Here is a 6,885-nt window from a genome sequence, read left to right as displayed (position 1 = left end):
GCCTGACCACCCGATCCCGTCAGTTGCCTCTTACGACAAGCATAGTCGCCTTCTACGGCAAGCATGGGTTGCTGAAGATCTATTCTCACCCGGATCTTCACGGGTCCATTGTACTTAGAGACATGAACAGTAGACCCGATGTGATGCTGGACTATAATTACGGAGAACGATGTTATCACCATGTTGAAAGTAATGATTACTTAGTAGATTTTTTTACACAATTTGAGATGGAAATATATTCATATGATAAAACATCTTTTGGAAATGTGTTCCATTCTTAACATATATATTGTGAATGGAAGATTTGGAACTGACTATCAAATCGGGTACGGTACATTTTTGGGGACTTACTATTCAAGGACTTCAGATTCAATTTTAATTTCGCTTATTGTTCCTATCCAGACTAATCCTACTCCCCTTGATGTATATTGCTAGGTTGTAGTGTGATAGATTATGTTTTAGCATCGAGTGATGAATGTCTCTGTAACAATACGTGAACAGTGCCATTATGGGTATTCAAGATCATCTTGGTGAGGTGGAGGACGGTGACAAGTCAAGGTTATGTGCAAGAACTGACAATTGACATATTAGATTCCCCAATCACCAGATCCGAACCTTTTGAGGCATCAGTGCCAAGAAAAATAATAAATCAGCTGGTTTTGACAACCTTCTCAGCAAATATCTCAAATATTCGTCCGCTGTTATAATACCTAATTTGGAAATCATATTCAACAGCATTTATCAAAACGGTGTTTCCCTGAGTGTTGGGCTACTGGGATAATTATCCCATTGCAAAAGAAAGCGGAGGCCTCTGTTTCCGATAATTATAGGGCTATAAGCCTCCTGAGTATCCTTAGTAAAGTTTTTACATCTATTTTAAACAAAAGACTAGTGTATTGGGCTGCAACCCTTGATAATATATCTGAATGGCAGTCGGGTTTTCGAAAAGGTTATTCAACTATTGATAACTGTTTTGTATTAAACTCTGTCGTTCCGCGTTATCTTTCACGTAAATGAGGTAAATATTATGTAGTATTGATTGATTCCTCTAAAGCATTCGACTCCATTCAGGGTCATCTGTGGAAGCAATTATACAAAAATGGCTTGAGTGCTAAAAACTTACAATCCATCTACAGTAATGTAAATGCTTGTGTTCGTTCAAACAACAGAGTATCTGGTACATTTGATTGCTTCAAGGGGGTTTGCTTGGTCCCTTTTTGTTTACAGATTTTTATAAACCAATTGACTACAGAAATGGAACAAAATTGTCGTTTTGTTGTTCAGTTATATCCGGAATTTATTCATACTTTTCTGCTTATATTTGCGGATGACCTTATTGTGTAAGGCAATACTGTCAATAACTTACAAATGAAGTTGGATATATTGCATGATTACTGCTGTAAACTGGAAATGTCAATCAAACTATCGAAAACAAAAATAGTTGTTTTTAAATATTTGTGAGGTTTATCACGTTATTAAAAATGGTATTATGATGGAAATGCGGTTGAAGTAGTTAAAGGGTACAGTGATCTTGGCTTGTATTTTTGCAATATATTACTGAGGTCGAATGTTTTAAATGAAACTGCAATTCAGGCAAGTAAGTCAAGTAGTTAAGTAGTATACATTCCTTGAAAGCATACTCGCCTCACATTTACTTAAAATTATTTTATACAAAGATAACACCAATACTTTCATACAGGGCTGAAATTTGGGGCTTCAGTGACACAGAACCATCAGAAAAAGTTCAATTGTACGCCTGTAAGCGTCTTTTAAAAAAGTTATTAAATGTTGCAATTAATTGGCTCTTTTCAATATCCAGGAATCTCTTCTACTCAAAAAAATGTTACAATATGTTGCGATTGTACGGTTAACGTAAGGCCACGTAACTTCGGTAACGAAACTGTTATTTTCAGAATAGGATTTGGTGATGTCTGGTACTTCAAACATGTGTTAATAAAACCATATGTTTCAATATGTTAGCGGTTAGGAGACAACTTCTTTCAGGTTTATCATAGTGATCTATCCAAAAGATCCAAAGTGGCTAATTATGCACAGTTAAAAACATCCATTTTATATAAGAACTATTTGAGTAGTATAACTGTATGTAATTTCAAGACCGCATTGACTCGTTTTCGGCTCAGTTCTCACAATTTAGAAATTGAACGTGGACGACATTTCAATATTCCTCGTGAATTTAGAAAACGTAAAGTTTGAAACCTACACAGTTTCGAAAATGAGTATCACTTTTTGTTAATGTGTCCATGTTATAGCCGCCATTGGCAAAGTAACATTAAATCTAAATGTACATCTTTCCTAATGTTCTGAAGTTTAATACACTGCTGTCATCGCCAGTGCTGTAAGAACATAAATACTCAAACTTTGATAATATGCAATTACGTTGAAACAGCTTTTTCAAAAAAAAGAAGCAAAGGAATGTGTTGTATTTTATACTGTTTGCACCTGAATTGTATTTCGTTTGTACAAAAATTGCCGTGGCCTACAAGTACTGAATAAAATGAAGAGCAATTATGCGTAATAGACTTTATTCTTCCTTCAACTTTGAGCGTTTTCTCAGGAACAACATATAGTAGAGCCATGGAACTTGTGTAAGTGCACTGCATTCATATTCAAACAACCTCTCAACAACGAGAACCTGGTCGTTATTTACAGGTTTCGTTTATGGGTCATTAATGACGTGTCATTCAACCGATTTTGTTAATTCTTGGTACAAAGTTGTGTCAAAGGACACCATACAATATGACTTTATTTGCGTTACTACCTTGATTCCATGGCAACGGAAAGCGGCATCTGCAGAGCTGATTGATTGACATTCAGAAATTTCGTTCAAATTTGGTGTTTAAGTACAAAGAATGTCAGGACTCAACCGAATAGGTTTTCTTACCATCTTGGCAACGTAACCGAGGCATCTTATTGGTCAAAATATAGTTGTTCTTTTAGGTTTATCACAGTGATCTATCCAAAAGATCCAAAATGGCTAATTATGCACAGTTAAAAACATCCATTTTATATAAGAACTATTTGAGTAGTATAACTGTATGTAATTTCAAGACCGCATTGACTCATTTTCGGCTCAGTTCTCACAGTTTAGAAATTGAACGTGGACGACATTTCAATATTCCTCGTGAATTTAGAAAACGTAAAGTTTGTAACCTACACAGTATCAAAAATGAGTATCACTTTTTGTTAATGTGTCCATGTTATAGCCGCCATTGGCAAAGTAACATTAAATCTAAATTTACATCTTTCCTAATGTTCTGAAGTTTAATGCACTGCTGTCATCGCCAATGCTGAAAGAACACAAATACTCCAACTTTGATAATATGCAATTACGCGTACGTTGAAACAGCTTTTTCAAAAAAAGAAGCAAAGGAATGTGTTGTATTTTATACTGTTTGCACCTGAATTGTATTTCGTTTTTACAAAAATTGCCGTGGCCTACAAGTACTGAATAAAATGAAGACCAATTATTCGTAATAGACTATATTCTTCCTTCAACTTTGTGCGTTTTCTCAGGAACAACATATAGTAGAGCCATGGAACTTGTGTAAGTGCACTGCATTCATATTCCAACAACCTCTCAACAACGACAACCTGGTCGTTATTTACAGGTTTCGTTTATGGGTCATTAATGACGTGTCATTCAACCGATTTTGTTAATTCTTGGTACAAAGGTGTGTCAAAGGACACCATACAATATGACTTTATTTGCGTTACTACCTTGATTCCATGGCAACGGAAAGCGGCATCTGCAGAGCTGATTGATTGATATTCAGAAATTTCGTTCAAATTTGGTGTTCAAGTACAAAGAATGTCAGGACTCAACCGAATAGGTTTTCTTACCATTTTGGCAACGTAACCGAGGCATCTTATTGGTCAAAATATAGTTGTTCTTTTAGGTTTATCACAGTGATCTATCCAAAAGATCCAAAATGGCTAATTATGCACAGTTAAAAACATCCATTTTATATGAGAACTATTTGAGTAGTATAACTGTATGTAATTTCAAGACCGCATTGACTCATTTTCAGCTCAGTTCTTACAATTTAGAAATTGAACGTGGACGACATTTTAATATTCCTCGTGAATTTAGAAAACGTAAAGTTTGTAACCTACACAGTATCCAAAATGAATATCACTTTTTGTAAATGTGTCCACGTTATAGCCGCCATTGGCAAAGTAACATTAAATCTAAATTTATATCTTTCCTAATGTTCTGAAGTTTAATACACTGCTGTCATCGCCAATGCTGAAAGAACACAAATACTCCAACTTTGATAATATGCAATTACGTTGAAACAGCTTTTTCAAAAAAAAGAAGCAAAGGAATGTGTTGTATTTTATACTGTTTGCACCTGAATTGTATTTCGTTTGTACAAAAATTGCCGTGGCCTACAAGTACTGAATAAAATGAAGACCAATTATTCGTAATAGACTATATTCTTCCTTCAACTTTGTGCGTTTTCTCAGGAACAACATATAGTAGAGCCATGGAACTTGTGTAAGTGCACTGCATTCATATTCCAACAACCTCTCAACAACGACAACCTGGTCGTTATTTACAGGTTTCGTTTATGGGTCATTAATGACGTGTCATTCAACCGATTTTGTTAATTCTTGGTACAGAGGTGTGTCAAAGGACACCATACAATATGACTTTATTTGCGTTACTACCTTGATTCCATGGCAACGGAAAGCGGCATCTGCAGAGCTGATTGATTGATATTCAGAAATTTCGTTCAAATTTGGTGTTTAAGTACAAAGAATGTCAGGACTCAACCGAATAGGTTTTCTTACCATCTTGGCAACGTAACCGAGGCATCTTATTGGTCAAAATATAGTTGTTCTTTTAGGTTTATCACAGTGATCTATCCAAAAGATCCAAAATGGCTAATTATGCACAGTTAAAAACATCCATTTTATATAAGAACTATTTGAGTAGTATAACTGTATGTAATTTCAAGACCGCATTGACTCATTTTCGGCTCAGTTCTCACAATTTAGAAATTGAACGTGGACGACATTTCAATATTCCTCGTGAATTTAGAAAACGTAAAGTTTGTAACCTACACAGTATCCAAAATGAGTATCACTTTTTGTAAATGTGTCCATGTTATAGCCGCCATTGGCAAAGTAACATTAAATCTAAATTTATATCTTTCCTAATGTTCTGCAGTTTAATACACTGCTGTCATCGCCAATGCTGAAAGAACACAAATACTCCAACTTTGAGTATCACTTTTTGTAAATGTGTCCATGTTATAGCCGCCATTGGCAAAGTAACATTAAATTTAAATTTACATATATCCTAATGTTCTGAAGTTTAATACACTGCTGTCAAATACTGTGTCAAAGGACACCATACAATATGACTTTATTTGCGTTTCTACCTTGATTCCATGGCAACTGAAAGTGGCATCTGCAGAGCTGATTGATTGATATTCAGAAATTTCGTTCAAATTTGGTGTTTAAGTACAAAGAATGTCATGACTCAACCGAATAGGTTTTCTTACCATCATGACAACGTAACCGAGGCATCTTATTGGTCAAAATATAGTTGTTCGACTTCGTTAAAAAATATTTAGATATATGTTTGCACACAAAGCACAATTTATTACAATAGCAACGGAATGAATCCTCCGCTTGGTCAAATTTAGGTAGTTTAGAACCATATTGAGGACTATTTTCCCATACTAATAAGTGCTCTTTATGAAACTAGGTGTGAATGATCAGCACAATATCCAGTAACATAACCTCATTCAGAAATCCAAGTTGGTCTCACAGTCGGCATTTTGTAATTTAAATGTCTAAAACATCTCAATGAGTAAATATCTATTTATGAATATCATTTCATTAGATTATTAGTGTTTTGTACCCCCTACGAAGTTAGGGGGTAAAATGTAATCAGCGTGTCCGCCTGTCTGTCGGTCTCTCTGCAGAATATAACTTTCTGGATAATTCCTTCTAAACTAACTGACTGATTTCAATTAAAGTTTGTATAAGTGTCCACTTCAACATGTTGTTGGGCACATTGCAATTGTTTCTTCATTTCGGCGGAGTTGTTGCCTTTTATTACTTCGTCGTTTCAATTTGTCTGAACAACTTCTAAACTACTACATCGATTTCGATCAGATATTTACGTAGATGCAGCTACGGACACTGTACGACATGCCTTCATTTCCATTACCATTGTGGTACCATGGCATCGGAACGGAGGCCTCTGATTTGTCGAAATTTAGTAATTGTCCGATTTTGTTCAAATATGGTATATTGACATGTTACGGATCTCCGAACTCAACCACATAGGTTTTGTTTTTACCGTGTCAATAGAAAGGAAGCATCTGATTTCTCCTTTCAGTACTCTACCCCTATTTCGTATAATCTTCAAAAAACAGAGGTTGCAATCATGTCGTCCAATATGATTGCAGGGGGACGTTTGAATATTCATGTTAACATTATCATATGTCTGCGGGAAGTATTTAATTCCCGATAGGACAGGTCTAGTTAGCTTAATTTTTATCCACACATGCAACGTGTTCGAAAGGCTTATGCCACGTATTGCCGTCCGTCTTTGTACGGCGTGCGTCATCCGTCATGCGAAAACTATTCACAATCAAATACGATTTATTCATGAATTATGTTGAAAGATAGCACTTACAGCTCACCTGGTCAGCTTATGTCAGGTCCACCAGAAGATCTAATGGTCGTTACCTAGCTGACATTAAATACTCTACAGGTCGTATGTGTAATGTTCTTTGTTCCCTGTTTTCAATCAACAATGGTCTTACTACAGGATATGCTAAACTGCTACAGAAAAGGTATTGACTTCATATCCGAAAAACTTTTCATGGATATTTTTGACTTGAC

The sequence above is a fragment of the Haliotis rufescens genome, unplaced genomic scaffold (assembly GCF_023055435.1).
Source record: "Haliotis rufescens isolate VD_foot unplaced genomic scaffold, xgHalRufe1.0.p SCAF_18, whole genome shotgun sequence".
Taxonomy (NCBI): domain Eukaryota; kingdom Metazoa; phylum Mollusca; class Gastropoda; order Lepetellida; family Haliotidae; genus Haliotis; species Haliotis rufescens.
Note: the sequence above shows the minus strand (reverse complement) of the source record.